This window comes from Phacochoerus africanus, chromosome 1 (assembly GCF_016906955.1).
Source record: "Phacochoerus africanus isolate WHEZ1 chromosome 1, ROS_Pafr_v1, whole genome shotgun sequence".
NCBI classification, from domain to species: Eukaryota; Metazoa; Chordata; class Mammalia; order Artiodactyla; family Suidae; genus Phacochoerus; species Phacochoerus africanus.
Window position 1 is genome coordinate 62575008 of NC_062544.1, and position 22858 is coordinate 62597865.

General features: G+C 38.4%; 1 protein-coding gene across 1 annotated transcript in view; it reads right to left on the reverse strand.

Moving 5' to 3' along the window:
• Nucleotides 1-18724, reverse strand: part of CDH6 (cadherin 6) — a 126744-nt gene extending 108020 nt beyond the window's left edge. Inside the window, exon 1 of the mRNA XM_047767703.1 lies at nucleotides 18531-18724. The gene's annotated coding sequence lies outside the window, so the exon portion shown is untranslated. The remainder of the gene's footprint in view (nucleotides 1-18530) is intronic.
• Nucleotides 18725-22858: the final 4134 nt, after the last annotated feature.

Consider the following 22858-nt stretch of genomic DNA (forward strand, 5'->3'; position numbering starts at 1 on the left):
TTTTAGAACTGTAACTCACTCCCCCCATTTTTTTCATATACAAATACTTTCTGGGGAAGTATTTTTCCTGAGAGCAGAATTTTGGGGCAGCAAAGAGAGAAAGAAGATTACAAGAAAGTGTTGTCAAGTTACCCATTCCTTCATGGATCATTCTAGAAATCCTATGAAATACATCTGAGGATCATCTCTCCTGGGGAAAAAAAGGAGAAACACTTATCCATAGGCTCCAATCTTTGATTTGTCAAAGGTTCTCCTCTTGGAAAAAATTGCCGGCACTTCTGGGTTTTTTAGGGTCTAGCATAGAACAGATTCCTACTGTCTCACTTTGTGGTGTCAACAGAGAAGCCCCAGGGCGGAAAGCAAGGTGTATACTTGCAAAAAGTGGGTCAGAGTATGTGTAGAATTGGTTGTCATGGCAGTGGCTGGAATGAGAGACAGAGGAAGTGAAGAGATGTGAAACAGTGCATGAGCAGTATCTGATACAGTCCCCTGATACTAACAGACCACATGTTTTCATTTCACTGTTTTTAAGGGAAAAAAAAAGTAAAACCCCTTAAATCTAGATTAATAATTTGAAAACTAGAATCAGCATTATGTTTAATAACATGAATCGAGTGTATCATTAGTAAAATCACATTATAGAGTTAGAAAAATAGAGAATTAGATTCATCTGGCTCTGTGTCTGTGGGTCTTATTTTGATAAATATATTGTTTTCAGGAGACCTTAAAATTGGAAACCTGCCAGGGGACACCTGCAGGTCTGGTGTTTTTTCCACTCATGTTAGGGGAATGGGTGTGCAAAGGAATTGGTGTGGGCTTGGTGTAGAGCTACCTGGACTAGATTTCTGGGAAATCTAATGCCAGCTACAGAAGGGCCCCAACTGAGTAATTTAGAGATGAACCAGAGCGTTGGAGCAAAGCATATCAGTTACAACTGTACCAACATGAGTGGTGGAGTATGTACACACATTAGCCTTCCATGACCTACCATAGGGGACCTCAAACTTATTTGCATATCAATCAAAATAATGCTGAAAAAATCTACGTATTTCTTCAACATTAAGTTAGCCGTTAAAAAAATTTTACTGTAAGTTTAAGTTTTTGAAAATAATGTAATTTCTGGCCAGGTGTAAATATTAACACTAAAACAAGCTATCAAATCACTCTAAAAACTTTCCGATGGAATCTTAATACAATAGCAGTTCAATAGCCACAATGCCTTATCTAAAAATATGTGAATGCTTTCACTGTAACAGTCAGAAACTTTATACCATTCTTTTTGTTCATGAACTCATTTCCATTCAACTTCTCCCACATATTTTAATCTAATGTAATTTTTTATGCTTGAATGTCTTATGCGGATCACATATACTTCGCAAAAATTATGTATATGAATTAAAGTTCTTGAATTTTACATTGTTCTGTCTCTAATAATAATTTTTCTGAATAGACTTTACTATAACTCTCATAACACAATGCAACTTACACTGTGAATTTTTAGAGTTATATAATTACATTTGGAAAGAGAAAAGTAAACATTACATGGCTCATGCACATATATGTAGCACCAGGGGACTGCAAGCATAAGCCCCGCTGGCTTCCAGTGCTAGGTGATCCAGAGATGGCCTGTGGGTGACAGTCACAGAGAAGGTATAAGCCCCTGTCTGGGAGAGACTGCCAGTTGTAAGGAAGCAGAGGTCAAGTGCAAAGACTGAGTGCAGTGGCCTTTGTTCCTTGAGAACAAGGCCCTAGGCCTCTAGTTCTGGGATAAATCTGGTGGCTGCTTCTCAGGCCAAGCTCCAGGACAAGCAAATGAGCCTGTTTTTTAGAATAGGTGGGTGTCTCCCCCTAAGTGCTCAGGTCGTGGCCTGCCCAGAACTGTCTCTGTCCCCAGGACCCAGGAACACAAGACCCCCGCCACACGAGGCAGGCAATCGGGCGGTACTGCTGCACAGCAGCCTGGAACCAGGGCACCAGGTGCACGTGAAGCTTTGCGCGGACATGCGCTCTGGGAGCACGGGGTGGGGAAGGGAGGCGAGCGTGAGAAGACCGCAGGAAGCTGGAGCCCTGGCTGCGGTGGCAGAGAGCCTAGAGGTGGCTCCTCCCTGCCCCAGGAGACACCCCAGCTGCCCCCCCCCCCATATGATTAAGTCAGATACCTGCCCCTCAGGCCAAAGCTAAGCCGCAAGTCAAGCAAGTGAGCGTCTCTCACGCAGAGGCCGGCGCCCCTCATGGCCCCGCGCTGGGCTTGCAGCAGGTGAGTACCCCGCGTGAGCCCTCTAAGCTGTGTCTCTGATGGGTCAGCCCTGTGGGTCTGGTGGACAGGTTGGTTTGCAAAGATGTTTTGGGTGCTCTTCTGTCAGGTGCAGGTGCCCCCAGGCAGGGTTCAAACCCTTCCCTTTTCGGAAAGAAGCTGCGGTTTTGAGCTCCCTCCTGCTTTGTAGGCACGCTCGCTGGGTGGGGGTCTGGAAGTTATGGCAGGAAGGAGCTCCCACCTCTCTGACCTGCTTGGTTGTAGGCCGGCTCTAGTAGGAGTCGCTCAGCGGGGTTTTAGGTTTTTTCAGAGGAAGTAGTTGCATAAGCAGAGGTAGGTCAGGTGTTTGTGGGAGGAGGTGAGGTCGGGACCTTCTGACGGTCGCCATCTTGGACTGGGAACTCATTATTCTTGGTTTCGTTTGAGGTATTTTGGTGGTGGAGCTGGTGTGTGGGGGTGTGTGTGTGTGTGTGTGTGCATGCGAGCGCGCCATAAGTGTGTTCTCTTGTTTTTTTTTTTTTTTCTCCACTCATTGCCACGTCGAGGAGGGCAAAAAGGCAATGGGGTTAGAATAAGATCCCCAGGCCAAGACGACAATGTGCAGAGCAGAATTTGCATCTACCATTTTTACTTCGTTTTGGCTGCAGCTAGTTCACACCTTTGCAAACCCAAATGAGGAGCCCAGCTCGAGTTGCAAATTTTCTGGGGAATGGTGCTGAAGAGGCTTTGAGGAAATTCAGAATTTAAGCCACATTTGGCACATTCACTGTGTCAGCCAAAACACGTTTCAGTGAGTAGAATTATGGGCATGTTGCCCCCGGTGGCACATTACATGGGAGACATAAAAATGTGCTTCTTTCCAATTAGTGAAATTAAAAACAAAAAACCCAACAAAACAAAACTCACAGCATGTTAAAAAATACCCAAGACCCTCAAATTGAATGACTGTTTGTAAGAAATCATGCTAACAACAGCAGTAGCAATAGGAACACCTAACATTTCCAGGGTACTTCCTATATACCTGACATTATCTTAGCTACTCTTCATAACACCCTTCTGAAGTTGAAACTACCATTATCCTCATTTTATCGGAGAACATGGTACTTTCAGAAACTAAGAAATGTCCTGTAGGGTCATCTGGATGTCCACCTGAAAAATCCATGTACCTACACAGTCAACCTGGGACTCCCTTTGTTGTGCAAAAGTAGGACATTTAAGAGCTCAATGATAAAGATGCTCCCTTTCCTCAAAATTTCACATACAGCTTATCTCCTAATTAAATTTGAAGCTTCTGTGGTCATGGGTCCTTAATTCCACCCTTAAATTGTTTGGACAAAAAAAAAAAAAGACATTTTTGTGATAGTTAAACATTTTTGCAGAGAGGTGAACAACTTACGCTGTGGCAATGTCAGTTATAAGGGAACACAAAATGAGAAAAAAAAGTAAGACTTTATTACAGGATGTTTCAGGAACATCCTATTGTGAGGCATACATTGCATTCACATAAATGCATATGTGAAAAATGCAACCCCCAGAACCTCACTTTTGCCTTAAATTACCCAGATAAAAGGGGCAGCACTCTGAGTTTTCATTTTTATATTTTGTAATTATTTCTCATACTGTTTCCGCTTGGATTTAGATTAACATCTGCATTTCAGCTTATTTGCCTTTCAAAAAAACCTAAAAGAAAAACTTCTTAAAGATTTGGGATATTTTTAGTAATGCAGAGAAAGAAAATTGTTTTGTGATGCTATTTTTAAACAACACTTTTTAAAGGTTTCTTAAAGCTCCAGTGGTTAGGACAGTGCTAAAGGCAAAAATGTTGCTTAAGAAAACACTTCAGAAAATGCTAGAAAAGTTAAAGCCCAGGCCAAGCCCCTTGAGAGCAAGCAGAGTTCTCAGATGGCATGATGTCCTTTGAATCTCTTAAGGTTATTTTCTAAATGAGACTATGAGAACAAAATGAAATTATATTTCCCTTCCAGCTAGTTAAGCCTCAACTCCCTAGATGAAAAAAATGTTTTTGTTTTGGACAGTGATGTATTTCTAGTCAGTCTGTTCCCAAAACAAATACACCAAAAACCTACTTTACACACAGAATAAAATAAAAGATAGGAACAGAGGTCATTCAAATGGTTTAGTATCATTCTAGTTACCATTTTGCAGGTAACTTGAACTTCATGGAATAGGCAGGTTTTTGTCTTATTATTTATTACCTCTAAAGCTGTGGTTTATGAAACAGAAACACTATGTAACACTAAGATTTTCACGTAGAGCAACACTTATTCTCAGAGATTAAATTGTAGTAGGCAGGGTTTGTTAACCATCCAACATCATACCTCATGTTCTTTCTTCCTGATAGAATCCCAGTTCTGTCCAGGTGTCTTTCCTTCCCTACACACAGACACACACAACACACACACACACACACAGGCACACACACACACACAGGCACACACACACACACAGGCACACACACACACCAGATCAAGGGAAGCTGATCCCAAGAATGGATCTTTAGTATAAAAAGCCAATTAGCATGTGGGATTTCTTAGCAATTAATAATATATTAAGAGTAATCATATGTCCTAAACTGGCTCAGTCTGACCAAGGACACTACCCTTAATCCTTGATTGTGAGAGAGATTTTTCTCTTTCTTCTGCTAGATAAGAATGACAACGATGTGTAGCTTCAGTAGCCACTGGCAGTCATCTTAAAGTCTGAGGAAATCATTGGTTAAATGTTGTTGATGCTGAAGATGGCAGGAGGGATAAATAGAAAGATCCTGAGTTTTTGATCATGTCACTCATCTGTGGATCACTTGGAGTCTGATTTTCTATGGACTGTCTCTTTTGTAAAATATAATTTTATTTATTTCCAAGTTTGAAATGGGATTTTTTTTTTTTTTCTTACCCATAGCCCAAAGCATTCCCAATACACAGGCTGAAAATACTTAGAAAGAAGTAATCAGATCTTTAGGATTGAACATGAATTACCATAGCTTACTTTTCTGATTGCGTTTCCTCTGATAATAAGCTTACTTATTGGCTTCCCTTTTACCTCCACTAGCTTAATCGCCCCTGAAAGTCCTTTAAGTCTCTACTTATCATTTTAAAGTTGGGGATGTGAAGTATGGGAGAGGCTGCCCCTACACAGATTAGATTACCTCTTTTTTTTTTTTTTTTTGCCTTTTGTCCTTTTAGGGCTGTACCCAAGGCATATGGAGGTTCCCAGGGGGGTCTAATCGGAGCTGTTGCTGCCGGCCTACATCAGAACCACAGCAACGCCAGATCCTAGCCACCTCTGTGACCTACGCCACAGCTCATGGCAACCCCGGATCCTTAACCCACTAAGCAAGGCCAGGGATCGAACCCACAGTCTCATGTTTCCTAGTCAGATTCATTTCCGCTGCGCTATGATGGGAACTCCCTAGATTACTTGTGATAATGCAAATTGTTACTGATTGAAAGTGTTAACCAAAGGAATGGTGCAGTGGCAGAAAAGCATTGCTGGGAATTACTTTCCTAATTTTTCTGAACCCATAGTTCTACTCCCTTTCCTTGGAAGTTACAATTTCCTGTAGTGGTAAGATATACTAGACAAATTTGCCAAAATGTACCATGGTACCTGTCCTACTCTAGGAATCCATTTATCTAAAACTAACTTCTGTTGATTAGTAAATTTAAAATTCTGCATATACCTTTGCTTTCAGGCTGATGGATATCACATTAAATAGGGAAAGTATAAAGAACATCATCCAAACCTCTCCCACTTTATTTCAGACCTTACAAAACATTTGGCATGCTCATGTAGAGTTGGGCTGAACTGCATATTTCATTGCCAAATAATATTCATGAAGATTCTATTCCATGCATTGACTGCCACTTAAGGAATGAAACAGGACTACATAATCAGTTGAATTTAATTCAATCTATTTTGTGCAGTTATGTTCAAGGTTATAACAAGGTGTGTAGAATCTGGTATTAGACTTCCTCTAGAACCTCAAGAAACATTCTTGGAGTAGGAATCAGGGAACAGTGATTTTGCTCATAAAACATGTACATAAGCGTGTCCCACAGATTTTATTGTAGATTCCATTTGATGTACTACCTACTAGGTAGGTAATAAACCAGAAGATAACCAAGGTTTATCATACTAGCCTATACCAAAAAGAGAAAATATACAGCTGTAGTTTTGACTTGAATGCTTAAGCAAAAATTCTAGACAACTCTATGCCTTGGGATAGAGTGACCATAGAAATTCCAGCTTTTAGATAAAACATCCCAAATAATAAGTCAAGTGTTGTATTAGGAGACCCATCAGTTATGTGGTCTGTAATCTTATTTCAGACATTTGGTCAAAGGCACCAAGGTCATCCTAGGAATACCACCCTTCTGTTGAATTGTACCCCTTTGGTCTGGGCTGTTTAGGATGCAGGCACTGACCTTTCTTGCTTTTTAAGTGTATTCCTATAATATGTCCAAAGGAAATCGGATTACAAGAAATGAAAACTAACATTCAGCATGAATAATGTAAAGGCATGTATATGTAGCCCAGAATTTTATAATGAATACTCTCCATTTCTTTCAACAAACATCTGAAGTTTTCTTGCCATTTGTCAAGAACAGTGCTAGGCCTTAGTGGTAAATGTAAGACCCAGAGGCATTGTCCTTAGATACGTTAACAGTATGGTAGGTAAGAACAGTCTTGTAGAGACTTTTGAAACAATGTGTTTACAGTTGTATTGAGGTTAAGTAAAAGCTATTACAGGATCATGCAATAAGAAATCTAAGCCAAGGGCAGGTCAGGTGAGTGGTGGTCAGGGACAGGACAGCTATTCCAGTGTACACCAACTCCAGAACCAATATTCAGCTGGTGTACACTGGAACAGCTGTCCAAGTCTCTTATCTGCAGTGTCCCCACTCACCTACACTGACCAAGTCTCACTGGATCTTCAGGAAAAAGGTCAAGAATCTATTTCTCCAGGAAACTTTCCCTGACCCTGACAAAGCAGCAGATATCAGCCTCACAAAAGCCTTTTAGCTTTAGGCCTGGCTTTTCACTTTAACTTGAGTCAGTCTTACAATCACTTACTGTTGGTCTCCAGGGGAACCTGGCAAGAGTTTTTGGACGGTTCAGACTCATCAGTCATTAATTTATTCATTCTATAATATTTACTGAGACCCTCCTGTGGTCATTGCTGGAGAGACACTGGATGACAAGACAACATACACTATACTTTGGGGGAAATAGATTATTTCCTCATATTCTATGCAAGATAAATCTCACACTAGCTAGATTTAGCAATGGTGGATCATAATCTATTCCATGATTGAAAGACTTAATCCTGACAGAATATCTCTCAATTCATTGAATGGATTTCTAAAATGGCAGTTTCTAACAGTCATATTTAATATAGGCATAACTCCTTTTATTGTACCTCACTTTATTACACTTCTCAGATACTGTGTTTTTTGCAAATTGAAGGTTTGTGGCAACTGTGCATTTCGTTAGTCTGTTGGTGCCATTTTCCCAACAGCATTTGCTCACTTTGTATCTTTTTGTCACATTTAGTTAATTCTCACAATATTTTAAACCCATCACCAGCAGAAAGATAGTGACTTGTTGAAGGTTCAGGGGATCATTAGCGATTTTTTAGCAATAAAGTGTTCTTTGATTAAGATATGTACTTTTTTTAGACAATGTTATCCTACACTTAATAGAGTACAGTGCAGTGTAAACATACTTTTTTATATGCACTAGGAAGCCAAAAAATTCATGTGGCTTTCTTTATGGCAGTGGTCTGGAACCAAATCCGCAATATCCAAGGTATGTCTGCTTTCAATACATTTTGCATCCAACTTGATGTCAAAGCATGATGTTATCCATGACACCCAACACAATGCCTTGCACCTAAGTGTCAAGTAGTTATTAAATTGAAAAGCCATCACCTAAATCTTAAATTTCAGCTAGACTTCTTGTGTAAAATGATTTCTTGCTGAAAAGTATTTCTACTTTATATGTTGTACAACAAACTCATTGGGGAAATTGTAGGGATTAGTGAAGGAAACAACATGAAAATATTCCAAGGCATACTATTAAAAATAAAACTAATAAGCTTTTGGTAGTGAATAGAGATGTGGTGGTTCTAAGCTGAGGCAGGAGGTTGAAAACTAAATGAATAGAGACTATAAATCATAACGTAACCTGAAACTAAAAGCTAATTTCTGTGTTCATGTGAGATGTAAGTATGGGGAGAAGACAAAATGTAATCAACTCTGAATGTCCTATTCATTTTGTACAAAGCTGGCACTATTGGCCTGTTATTAATGGAGCATGCATTCCTTCACTTTGCAATCTTCCTTCACTTTGTTTTCAAATTCTGGCTTCATGCTTAGGAAGTCCATTACTATCCCAAGAGTATAAATATATATTTATCTAATTGACAGTAAAGTTACAGTTTTATTTTATGCTTTTATTTTGTAATCTGTAGCTAGTGTGAGATTTATCTTGCATAGAATATGAGGAAATAATCTATTTCCCCCAAAGTATAGTGTATGTTGTCTTGTCATCCAGTGTCTCTCCAGCAATGACCACAGGAGGGTCTCAGTAAATATTATAGAATGAATAAATTAATGACTGATGAGTCTGAACCGTCCAAAAACTCTTGCCAGGTTCCCCTGGGGACCAACAGTAAGTGATTGTAAGACTGACTCAAATTAAAGTGAAAAGCCAGGCCTAAAGCTAAAAGGCTTTTGTGAGGCTGATATCTGCTGCTTTGGGCTATAATTAATTGATCTAACTTGTTATCAGAATATACTGATAAACTTATTGAGGCATGAGAAGGAAAGATGCTTCTTATTTTCTAATTATATTTTTGAGGCCTGAAAAATATGTACATGTTACATATATTGTATATACATATATATATTTAAAAAATATATATATCCCTACACCTTTGACATTATTTTTGGGTTTGAGAGACAAGCATTCGAATCTATCCATCTATCTACTCTTTATCTGGGTATACACACATAGATACATACATACATATTAAGCATAAAAGGCATAAGAATTTAATATTTTAGAGTATGGACTATCAAGGCTGCCAGGATTTAATTTTAGCTCTGATAGGTTCTAGCTGTGTGACCTTAGGCAAGTTGCTTAACTGTTCTATCTCACAGTTTTGTCTTCAGATTGGAAGATTGACAGTATTTACTTCAGAATATTGTCATGAATATTAAATTCATGTAAGACACTTAGAATAGTGCCTGAAATATTGTGTGTGAAGTGTTAGCTTTAATTATTATCCTACTCAGTTTTCCCAATAATCTTTCTTACTTTTTCTCAAGTAACAGACTGAAAATAATTTAAGAAGAACCTTTAGGATTATTTGAATGAGAAGTTAAAAACAAATCACTCAGCATAAAAGTAATTGCTTTATTTATCATAGAAAATATATAGCAACACACATGGATACTAAAACTGTAAGAGAAAAACAATTCAGAAAGACCAATGTTTAATTTAGGTTTGAATTCTGAAAATAAAATACGTAAATTGAAAGTGTAAACTCAGAAGTACAATCCTGTTTCCAAATTAAGAATTAAAAAATCAAAATGACAGACTTCTGCTAATCTGCTTAGGCAGGCATAAATTGTTAATCAGGCTCCAGGCAACATTGTTTAATACCAAGTTTTAATAAAAATCTGCCTGGAGGAAGAAGGGGTCTGGTGGCTGATTTTGAAATATGGGCAGTTTTATTTATGCTTAACCCCTCTAGCTCTCAGAGCACCGTTGATAGGGTTTCCTTTGAAATTGACTCCTTTTTAAAGGAGTCAGAATTATTAAAAACTATAGCATGGGATAGAAAAGTTATTTTTTCACCAGTGTGAATAAACTTGAAATAAATTGGAGAAATACTTATTTGAGAGAATCTTTTACAGCTTATATGGGAAGAATTTCACACAGTAAGCATTTATGAAGCCCTCACTATATGCTTACATTTGCTAGTTTTGCCTTGATCTTAAAACTGTGATCTTGAGATGTAAGAAGTGATGTTTTAGAACATTTTCTCCTTTCTCCCCAACCTGGATTTACCCATTCCACAAGGCATCTTATATTTGTCTAATGTGAGCTTTCAATGTGCAGGGAATCAAGCAAATTTCCAAAAGTCTTGGCATTGTTTTTATGAGCACTTGTCAATTAGGTGAAAACTAAATTGGAAAGTATTTGTCAAGTGCAGCATCTTCTGAGAAATCAGAGCCTTGTGGCTGCTTCTTTGGATTGCTGAGTTTTTGAACTCATAACCCAAATTTTATGCCTTGCTTTTTAAGTCTTTGTTAATATCATGGATATTATTGCCTATTTCTTTTTTTAACATATTAATCATATTTACTAATTGCAAAGCAGGGCATATTTGGCTTTTGTTTTCTGTGATTGGTTTCTCTCAATAACTATGATTGTCATATGAGGAAAAAAGGAAAACAGTAAGCCATTTTAAAATCTGTTTTGGAGTTCCCTTGTGGTGTGGTGGGTTAAGGTTCTGGTGTTTTCATTGCAATGGCCTGGATTGCTTCTGTGGTGGAGGTTTGATCCCTGGCCTGGGAATTTCCACATGCTACAGGTGCAGCTCCCCCAAATTATTTCAATTTAGTGACAGATTGTGAATTAAATATATGCTCTATTAACGTTCAGTTAATCCAGAGTATGAAGCAAATTTCTTGTTTTTTGGTTCCCAATTAACTCAGCATAGAGTTTCAATAATTTTCCCCCTCTCTGTCTACTACATAAAAATCTTTCATTACATCACATTAAACTCAGTTCCTTGAGAGCATTTTACTCTTATGTAGCTTTCAAGTTCATATTTTAAATAAAGTAACTGTCCTACTTAGCATTCTCTTTGGTGAGAAAGTGGATATTCATGTGATCATTAAATATCTTGCATTATCCTTTCTCTACTGGGTCATCTCTTCAACTTAATTGCATTTTTTTTTTTTAAGAACACAAAGTACACACACGCTTAAATTCAAGGGGGAAAGTTAAAAAATAAACCATGGTACTCTTCGGAAAGATACTTTGGAATGTTGCATCTGAGAAAAAGCAAATTTGAGGAAGAAAAGGAAGTATTGTGAAACAAAATTTTAAAATACGGAGCCTGTATTTGGCATGCTTGCACTTACTTCAAAGGCAATTTTACTTGAATGCAAAATTATTGCAGAGCTGGTACTTTCTGGATCTGGAGGTTTTAGGACTACCTCCTCTTGATGACGCTAACCAGTAAGCGACCCTTTCATTTTGCTGTCTTAATTAGGATCTGCCCTGAACATCTCTGTTCTGATAAAAAGGCAGATATGAGTCAGAAAGAGAGTAAAACTTTGGCATTGATATTTATCACAAGGCTTCCTCCATAGAATTAATTCTTTATGAAACACTGACAAAATCCCAACTAGATACTTTTAAACAAGTAGTTTACTATGAAAAAAATTGCTGGGAGATATGGTAGCTCTACTTGATTCAAATTAGGATCAGCAGTAATATACCAGTTTTGGTGAGAATTCTATCGTTTTGCATGGTGATTATTTAGTCTCACCACAAGTTTTGAGCCGTGTTAAATTAGAACCTTTTGCTAAGAAGTGCTTAGAATATTTTAGTTGAATGTGAAATTGAGCAGCTTCAAACATTTTATGAAATGGAAAATAGTAGGTTAATATAATTCTTTTTTTTTTAATAAAACTTTTAATGCCGCAAAGGAGGTTTAAGCTTTGCAGCTAAAGATAAGCTCATTTTCATGACTGACATGTATACTATAAGCTAGAAGACAACTGCTTTTTGACATAACAATGTATGCCTTAAAATGTAAATCAACACCTTAGAAAATTTGTTTGTCTACAATTATGTAAACTTCACTTTTAGGGAAAAAAAGATAACCCTTTTATAATATGTATGGTTAAATTGAGCTGGGTCTTTTTAAAAATTTGATATAAATTTAAACTTTTTCCACTAAATAATTTCCACTATGTAGTCAAGTAGGTGAATTCATTTCATGAGCTTGGCATAGCACACTTTTGGAGAATAGTGTCAAAGATTGTATTAGTGTTCCAAATGTTATTATTAATCTCTGTAATGTTTACATAAGGGAGCCAAAGATATCTTTTTTTTTTTGTCTTTTTTGTCTTTTTAGGGCTGTACCCACGGCCTGTAGAGGTTCCCAGGCTAGGGGTGCCCCCTGTAAATGAAATAAATATTTGTCTTTTTTAGCTACCTTTCTGAAATACCCTCTCCAACTTGAAGCTCTCTCTGAAGTAGGAGAAGGTAATTTATTCTCTTATGAAAAGCATCATTATTATGCTAGGAAAAAATGGCCCACAAAATGTTTTTTTCAATAATTATAAACTCTAATGTATAATTCCAGGTGGGTTTTCAAAAATGAATAACCCACAAACATTTCCCTCAGTATCAAAAATCTGCATTGCTCTGGTCAGAATACTCAAATCATTCACCTGTCCTCTGCTGCTCTGTATTTCTCAGAGTCACACTTTTACTTCTAAGATATCACAAGTGTTTGTTAACAGCATATTCATTAAGTGCTTGGTTGAAACAAATTTCCTAGAAATTCAAACCAAAAAAGAGCTAAACAAAGGGAATACAAGGATATCATTTTCCTTTTGATGAATTGTGTCATTTTTAACATACAGAATACATGTAAAATACTTAGAACAGTGTGTGGACATTTTAGGAAAGCTCAGTAAAGGTTTATTATCACTTACGTCATAATCATCATCATTATTATTTGGATACATAAAAATTCTGAGCCTACTGGTCAGTATTTTTTATCTTGGCTGTGTATTTATGTATGTACATATATATGTGTGTATATATATATGTACACACACATACATATATGCTTACACATTTTAAAATATATTTGCTGTATTTGTTATCAAGCATGTATGGAGTGGAGGTGTGCTGTCCTGGTAGCTCAGTCTTTCTTCATGCTATACCACACATGGAATCCAAATAGGTGACTTACATTTGGTCTTTATCACTTTTCTATACTTTGGGTTGCAGGTGTATACACAGTATATCTATTTAGTTTGCAGGATATACAGTATATCTATTTAGTTTGCAGGACAATAAAGATAATAGAAGGAAGAGAGTTGATATTCTTCAAGAAAACCTCTTTCTTTGATTCTCCTGAGATTTCAGACTACTTCTAAAAAAAAGTACTCTTCTGGTTATTTTATGATCCATGCAGGAACATTTCCTTTAGATAGTGATTTTTAAAGAATAACTTTCAAATTTGCATTCCATAGTAGAGAGGTGTATTTAAAAATGTATTAATGATGTAATCATGTTTATAAAGACATATTTAATAGTAGCAGTATTTATAAAGTGGACAATATACCCTATGTAAAAGTGGCAATTTTGATTCTATTTCTATTCTTCTGTTTGTTTTCCCCTTATGTAAAAACTCACATCCTTATCTTTCTATTTTACTCACTTGGGACACCTCCTTAATTTAATTTTTTCTTGCTGTTTTCCATTCTTATAACTTATTAGGTCTCCTGAACATCTTTTGGACAGATCTACGAAATTAGGGAATTAGAAAAAAACACAGTGCTCTTTCAACTGATGAACTATGAAGATAAATCATACCCTGTGGTAGCTAGGTTTATATTCCTTATCTTCTTCCTAAGTTGTTCTCTTCCACATGATAGCCCTGCATATGGTAGCAAAAGCTTGGGACCTGTGCTGCCCATTTATACTGCATATCAAATTTAATAGCAACATTCTGGCTTTAATTAAACTCTTCATCTTATAATCTCAGCAAGGTGATTTGAGTAGTAGAGGAGCACCCAACAGTGTTAGTGTAAATATATTAAATAGATGAAACAAGGTAAAATAATCCCTAATGTTCTGTGGGGACAGGGGACACAGAACCCTCTGCATTTGTGTCTGTTTTACATTTATGCATGTGTTCACAACATTCCGTTTTTTCAGTTAATTTTCTTTGTTGGAAGAGTTAAAAATTTCCTGGATAGTTCCGTCTTGAACAACTAGAATACAGACTGTATCTAGTGCCCTCTAACCAATTATTTTGGCTTAAAGAGCTTTACTCCTTTTATTTCTATAGTAAATGAAGGTGCACCACTTTTTTGTAGGGTTATTTATACCTTTTTCCCCTCTTACCTTATCTCCCTACTCTTTGAGTGATCAGGTTACAAAGACTATACACATTTGGTTCTATACCTTAATTAAGGAGAACCTGAAGTTTCTCATATGGTTGCTTTGAAAATCCTTAGGAATAGTAACTCTTAAAAATGTAGACCAGTTTAATCTTCATCAGAGTAAAGCTCAAACAAAAATATTGTTTAGATGTAGGAAAGTGGCTCAAATTCTCATCTGTGTTGAAACTAAAACAAGAATCCCTAATAGCCAAAAAAGAAAAGAAAAGAATGAAGAAAAAAACCCAACTGAAGCCCTGCATTTCTATATTTCTTCTCTAATATTATTGGAACAGTGTCACAACTGGGTGCTCTCTGTGTATGAGTTTTAATTTTCTCCTTTCAGCAATTTCCTTATTAGCATGATTATTCAGAAAAAAATTTAAACCAGAGAAGGTTTGATTATCTGTGTTTTCACCTTTTTGTGAAGCAAATAAGGTAAGCTCAGTAGATACTAGCTAGGCTGAAACACGATTAAAAAATGCAATTCAGACTGAGTCATTGCTTGTTATTTTTATAAGCGAGACCCTAATTCTGATCGACCCCAAAGAATGGGCTGCTGTGACTAAGGCTTCTGCCGGATGTTATCTCATTTGGAACACATTTCAAACTTTAGAACAGATTTTTAAATTGGAGTTGAAACCTGCAGACTGTCAGCAGAAGAGGCTGATTCACCCCCACGGAACTTATCTTACTTTAAGTTCCAGGCAGAGTTTTTTTTTTTTAAGGAGTGGGTTACCTAAAATGTGTTGTGATAAAGCAAAGAGAGAAATAAAAACCATTTCCTAAAATAAGAGTGACACATATATCTAAACATCTTTTTGGACTTTTAATATATGCTTATTTAAATAAGGACTTCTTTAAATTAGAAGCCTCTAATTTAGTATAACTTGTGAATGTTCATGGATCTCTGAAAGGTTGATTATTTTCCCTGCAAATATTGCTTCATTGGGGGGGGGGGGCGTTCTTCATGGGGAACTTATTGAGTCATAATTATAATGCCATTCTTGTTATTAGGTAAATTTAAACAAAGGAAGTACAGTCTTGGCAAGGTCAGAAATAAGGGAAATCATATTGATAGGGTGAATTCTTTATTAATTGGCCATTGCTTTCATTTAGAATCATAGAAAACTTACCAAAAGTCTAGAAGATACCCAGAAACTGTGCACATACTCTTGAGTCCCTTAAATTAGAGGAACTACACAAAGGATAACAATTAATAATGGTTTTGACCTGGCGTAAATGTCAAGAAAGGACTTGGAGAATATTAACGTGTCTAAGAAGGGAAAGCTGTTTTGCGCTTGTTGTTTTGGATAACAAAATCCATGATGCAGCTGAGTTGCAGGGCGAAATGCATGGTGTGACCCACTAGAGGTCCCTTCCAACTAAAAAAAGTTTCCATAGTTCAAAGGATGCAGCTTGAGTAAGTTGGCATTCATGACTGCAAAGCAAGTAAGGGCCAGAAGAGGGGAACCACACATTTTACTTAGGAAGAAACATGGTTTCATTCAGCTTATTTCTCACATTTTACCTCATTTTTTAATCCCTATGTGGGACAATCATTCAGTGAACTCTGATTAGATATTCAGAACCTGTTGTTCCAAGTTATTGATACATTTGTAAAAAGGAAGTGTCATTTGATGTCCTGGAACTGTAGTTATGCTTTCTAGAGATATTAGCTGTTTCAAGTATCTAAGAGCAGTATTTTGCAAGATAGACTTTTGCTTAAAAAGGAAGAGTGCCTCAGAATAAGTTTTTACTTGCAAAGCCGATGGAAGTGGTGGGTGGAGGAGGTAATATACACATTTTCTGATAGTAGGCAACTAGGTAGAAAATGATTATGTTTCTATATATTATCATTGCAGAGTTAGCATTAAGAAATGTAATTGCAATAAATTGATGTAAAAGCCAGATAGTAAAGGGACTAAAAGTCCCTACAGAGACACCAGTCTGTCACATATAATGGTAGCAAAAGATAATTGTAGACAAGTAGAGTAGAACTAAACCATTGCAATTTTCCTTAAGAAGTGTGCTGCTGCCTCTCATGTTTTTTTCTGAAGAAATTGGTTACTTCCTTTGCTTCTAAATTATGCCATGAACCATCAAAATAGGTAGAAAAAGGTCTGTCTTTTATTTTCCCCCTGTACCTTTTTAATTAGAACGCACCAAGGAGCAAAAGGGGTCGAGATACAATCCTGTGTGATTGTATTTTCCAGTAAATTGTTGGATTTCTTTTAAGTTTCTGAGCTCTGCATTGAAAATCTGGCCTCTGGCATAAACTTTGCCCTTCTCCTATAACATAATGAAGACATCTGCTTGATCATATCCCCTTTCTTCACATAACTTGTTTTCTGGCTCTCTAAAAAAAATAGCAGACCCAGAGCTGTGCGAGTGCTTTTACACAAAGGATGATGCTCAAGCCAAACTGGAAGAGATTTTTTTTTTTCCCTCCTAAAGTAGAATCCTAAAGGTTTTCTTTTTCAGGTAAAGGCATCAGCAAGAAAGGAAGGGAAATAAGCAATCCTTGGCTACTGTTTGTGTAAGCTTATTTGTTCTTCATTCTTAAAAGAGTTATGCGTTAACTAGGTATATCCCTGTGTTCCTTTTCCCACACAGGGAGAATTTTGCACCCTCTAGATAATAACTACTGAGAAAGCCTATATTTTGCATGTGCACCCCTCAAGAGCAGCTAGACATGTACACATCAGCCACTTCAGTAACATTGAAAAAAAAAAAGCCTCTTTTCTTCCACATTATGTACTTCAGTAAATGAAAATGAGACGATACACCTCCATAGTGTGACTACCGTAAATAAAATGTCTTTACCAAAAAAAAAAAAAAAAAAAAAAAAAAAGACGGAAAGAGAAATGTGTGGCTATTCCAGATGATTAAACTTCTTGGTACTTGGATGTTCTTTGTAGTTAACTCAGGTGAGCAGCCCCTACCACTAACGGGAACCTGCATATAACTCTCCATAAAATATGGATTTTATTGCAGCAACGACAACACTTCTCAGCACCACATTGACCTCTCCAGAATCTCCCATCTCGAGATCTCTGGTAACTCTTGGCAGAAGAATAACTACAGAAGAAGTAATCCCAGCTCTGAAAATTCTGCAACCCATAACAGAACAACCTTCCTCTTATTAAATCCCGGAATTAACGCGTTAGGGGCTCCACTTTTACTGCATCGGACACCTAAAACCGGGCGCACTTGGTTTGCTCTCCAACCATCCGGGGGAGGCATTATCCCCCGGATTTTGTGCCTGGCCAGCCTTAGAAGAGCACGAGCGAGCTTCGTCTTCCACATGACTTTTCCCTGGACAGTGTGCTCCATTTTCGGAGTCCAATGTTGGACTTTCCTTGCAACCTAAGCATTTCTGTCCTATGTGAGCGGCAGGCGTTGCCCTCAACGTGCAAGCTAACAGTTTTCTTTAGCTGCTGCTTCTAGCCAAATCATGTCTTTAGCCTAAGTTTTCCTTATTGGGAGTATTCGGGAGTTTTTCAACCTGCCTGATTTTCTGCTTTAGCCCCAAAGCCAAGAAATGTAACTCAGCCAAAGCAGTTCCTGTACAGACCCTTGTGATGTGGGCAGGTGGAAATAAATCAAGCCCCCAAAGGCTTCGCGGGTCCTGCACGCACCAGCGCCCTTGGTAATTGACCAGCCAACTTTGCAAATGCCGGAGCTCCCTTGGCAGCCTCTGCCGGCTGAGAGAAAGACAGCGGGTTCTTCCTGGCGGCCCCGTCGCATATGCCCCCACCAAGCCCCGCCACGCTTAGGTCTTACCAGAGGGCGGAGGAGCGGCGCCGAGGCTCCCCGGAAACCGGCGCGGGTTCTGGGCAGCAGCGCCGCCCGCACAGCCGGACCCGCGCGCCCACCCAGACCCCAGCTTGTAGGCTGAACATCCCTCCCAACTCCTGCGTGCGGCATCCACTCGGGGGAGAGGGCTCTCTCTCTCTGATTGGCTTCCATCAACGCTACAGAATTAAAAAAAAAAAAAGAAAGAAAGAAAAGGAAAGGCATGCACCACCACCAACTGAGACCTAACCCACCTCTGCTCGCCTTCAAGCGCCTGGGAGACCCTGCGACCCGCCCAGGCTGCTCCTGCCTCCGCCGCCACCGCTGCGGTCGCCGGCTCAGCCGTTCTTGCTGCCGCTGCTGAAACTGCAGCTCTTGGGATGGGAAGGTTACGGGCTCCGGAGAGCTGGCTCTTGTGGGCACACACTGATTTGCAAGTGAATGAAGTGGGAGGGAGCAAAGAGAGGAGGACTTTGTTAGAGAGGCCCAGTGCCTGCCCCCGCCCGCCCCCTCCCCTTGACAGAATGACTCCCTGTGTTTGAAGTCCTGAGCATTTCGCTCCCAGTAACACTCCCTAAGCCCCAGGCTTTCCTTTCTTTTCCTTTCTTATTTTTTGGGGGGTTAAGAAATACTCAGAAGTTGCGTGACTTTGTCTGTTCCCTCCTTTATACTGTCAAAATGCACCTTGTGCTATTGTCAGCAACGGTTGGATGTTTTCTTTTTTTTTTAAATAGATCAATTACAATTCCCAGGGACAGTACCACAGAACCTCGTTGCGCTATCATTTGGCCGGCTTCGTGTTATAGCACGCATAACATGCACACATATAAAACAAACCCGGTCTCCCGAGATAACAATACCGACGGCTTTTCTTCACAATATAAACAGGCGTTCTCAAGACACAAGCAGACATAGATTCAGACGCATCTTTTCTTCTCTCCTTCCAGGAAGACAGGTTTTCACATAGTCCTATGATCTCTGTTACTATTTCAGAGTGAGTAACCCCAGGATGTTGTAAAATGAAGCCATGCTTCCCTGGGCTTGCAGAAACATTCAAAACTCAAACCCTTGGGGCTTACCAGTGACTTATGGCTGATTCCATCTTTATAAATGAATTAATACAGGGAACAGAAGACTTGCAGAAGAAGAGTATATAATGATATTATAGGTATGCAAATGGTTTAAGATCTTTCATGAAAGTTCCTGAAGTAGGATAACCTCCAAATTAAACTCTTGGGTACACATAGCAGTTTGCATAGCTATATTTACAGTGACAAAAAAAAGTAATTTCAAGCTGCAAAAATCAGAAGCATGTTAAAGTTATTATTAAGTGAGAGTAATGGTTTTCTGCATTGAAGATGTAGACATGATGGAGCCAGGCATGGTTGGATTAGAAAAATTAAATCTAATTACCACAGCGATTGCACCCAGGGTCAGTAGCATCCCAGACCAGTTGTTTGTGTAAGTTCCTGGGGAGATTTCCATTGCATGGTGCTCTTAAAACAAAACAAAACAAAAAAACCCAGGCTACTTTGGTCTTTGAGTGGTTAAACTAGTTGGAGGTTGGTCTTCTTCCCAACTGAGTTCTTAGTAGAAAACTTTTTGTTTCTCCAACGGAAGTTCAGGCATTTAAATAAAGCCAAAATCAAAGTATTTCCTCTAGGCAGTCAGTTTTTCAAAAAAGTGTGCATGGAATGGTTTTAGCACAGATGTTCCACACATGGAAGATGGAAAGACTTTGAATTTCTTTCTTGAAAAGATCTTCCTCTAATGAAGAATGGCCACCAACTTACAAAAAGAGGCTGAACATTTTCTCTTCATGCAGCTACTTAAGCTCTTGCGGAAAAAGGATAGGCAAGAAGAAAGCTACAACTGATTCATAGTCCATTCCTCAGGTTATGAATTCTTATACATTTAATTGGAAATACTAGCTCTTTATGTTTGTATAGTCCTTTACTGCTTACAAAGTACTTTCAAAGACTCTTTTATTGAATTCATCTTTCAACAAGTGGTATGATTTTTCCCTATTAGTGCAAAGGAAACAGATTGAGGATGAGATTGCATAAGTTAAGTAACATGTCCAAGGCAATAAAACTGGTAAGCAAAAGAATCAGAAATACCACTGGTAAAACTGACTGTGTATATATAAAAATAAGCCACATTCTAAGACAAGCTTTTGCAGAAAGGTAAACAAAATAACTGATTTTTATGGTAAAAGTGGGGTAATAGTGGAGTTGATATGCTACCCATTGAACAAGTTTATATCTCACAGAGGAAATCTCTAATTGTTTAAAATATACTATCCTTCCAGCGCCATTAAGCTACTTATTAAAGGTGGTTAAAACAACTACTTTTTATTAAGAATGGATAAACAGTTTGCTTCAGAACCGTTCAAGTGGCAACATTAAAATATGTAAAGTGCTAATTGTTTTTTTTTTTTTTTGTCTTTTTGTTGTTGTTGTTGTTGCTATTTCTTGGGCCGCTCCCGCGGCATATGGAGGTTCCCAGGCTAGGGGTTGAATCGGAGCTGCAGCCACCCGCCTACGCCAGAGCCACAGCAACGCGGGATCCGAGCCGCGTCTGCAACCTACACCACAGCTCACGGCAACGCCGGATCCTTAACCCACTGAGCAAGGGCAGGGACCGAACCCGCAACCTCATGGTTCCTAGTCGGATTCGTTAACCACTGCGCCACGACGGGAACTCCAACTAATTGTTTTTTTTATACTAAAATTTTTGTGTGTGTGTTTTGAGGATTCCTAGTAATATTTACTACAGTCATTCTGAATTTTCAATTTCACGAGTGATATAAATAGCCAGAATTATTTCATCCTCATTTCAGAGATAAATAATGGGGAGTTACTAAGGGTAAATGATTCCCCAGTGTCATGTGAATACTGTTTCCATCCAGTTCATTCTGTGGCACCCCAAAACATGCTGCCAGGTAACAGAAGCTAATTAGAGATAGTTAAATAGATGAGGGGGTCTTTGCTATCATTATGTAGGGTCTTCTCATGAAACTCAAGAGTGGAAATTCTGCAGGGCTTCTGGAAAGACCTGGAAGCAGACACTGAGAAGCCACTAGAACTCTACCTGTACTATTTACCTTCCTCTTCTCACTGTGCTTCTGCTTCTGTTTTGTCTTCCTTCATACTGGCTTCCTCTGTCATTCAGTCAGACCTTCCGATCACTGACGATTTTGGAGCTTACCTGTTGAAATGAGAGTTTCTCTTTCTGCTCCATTTCCGGTTTCTTGGAAAGCATCTTTGATTGGTCACATGTTGCCCGGAACCATTCTGCTGGGTCTCAGGACTGGGACTGGGACAGAGAGGAGCAGGGTTTTACACACGCACACATACACACACATACCCCGCTCTCCACCTCCCCAGCCCCACTCAGGACCCAAATGAGGGGCAGCAGCTATGGGATGTCTTTGTGAACTGGGAAGACACTCCAGAACATATTCCAGTCCACATATTCTCTTATTTTGTTTAGTAATTTGGTACAGCGGAAGTATCTCATCAGTTTTTAGACTACTTCATTATTTTATATACTTCAGTCAAAATTACTTGTACTTCTCTCCTTTTACAGCTTGCAAAGTTTCAATTTTTAAAAAAATTCCTTTCATAGACCATTAGTAGGGGTATTAATTTTGATGAGGGATTTTTTAACTTCCACTAAACCTCTCTTCAGATGATTAAGAGCCTATATTATCCTTATAATGGGGATGCATATAAATAAATGATTACAAGTTCTCTGACTTTCTTTTCAATAATATACATCTGTATGCGATGATTATCTGTTAAAAACATTTTCATGATCATCAACAAGTATTCTTGATTAGGAGAAAAAAGTTCACTTTAAAAACCATGTGCCTAAGTAAGAATCTTGATATGGGTCTTTTTGCTTCAACCAATCCAAATCTGCTGTCTAAAATTACCTTAAATGTATTGCTAATGGAAAAAGTACACACGTTACAATGCTTATAACTTAATTATCATGGTGTGCACAAGTGAACAGATTTCAATGAGGAATGAATGCCTATTTCCCACCTCTGCTCTGTGTGTATGCACATGGACTCACATGTATACACACACATGTACACTTACACATCAGTGTTTGGGGGAGGGGGAAGGTTTAACCATTCTAGGTGTTAATTGAACTGAAACAAAGGAGACAGGAAACCTCACTGGAATTCTTTTGTGAGAGCCATAGACATCTCAATACAAGCTAAAATAAGTTCACACAAATTTTACGTGCTTATCCAGATTTTCTAATCCTGGGAGAGTTTCCAATACTGTATTTAAAATGGGTTAGATCCCAGGATGCATTAAGGCATTTCCCTCTTGATCATTATGTTTGACTCATCACCATAGGTGCATTACAATAGCCAGGGAGATTTCCAAATGAGATAAATGCACAGCAGCAAAATGCTATTGACCTGCACAGGGCATTTTAGTACTCTGGGCATTTCTGGGCTGATAGGGTGGACTTTAGTTTTTGCTGAATTCTTTTACTTTTTATTCACTGCTTAGTGGTAGAATCTAAACTCCTTGCCTGATCTACAACTCAAGTTTGATGG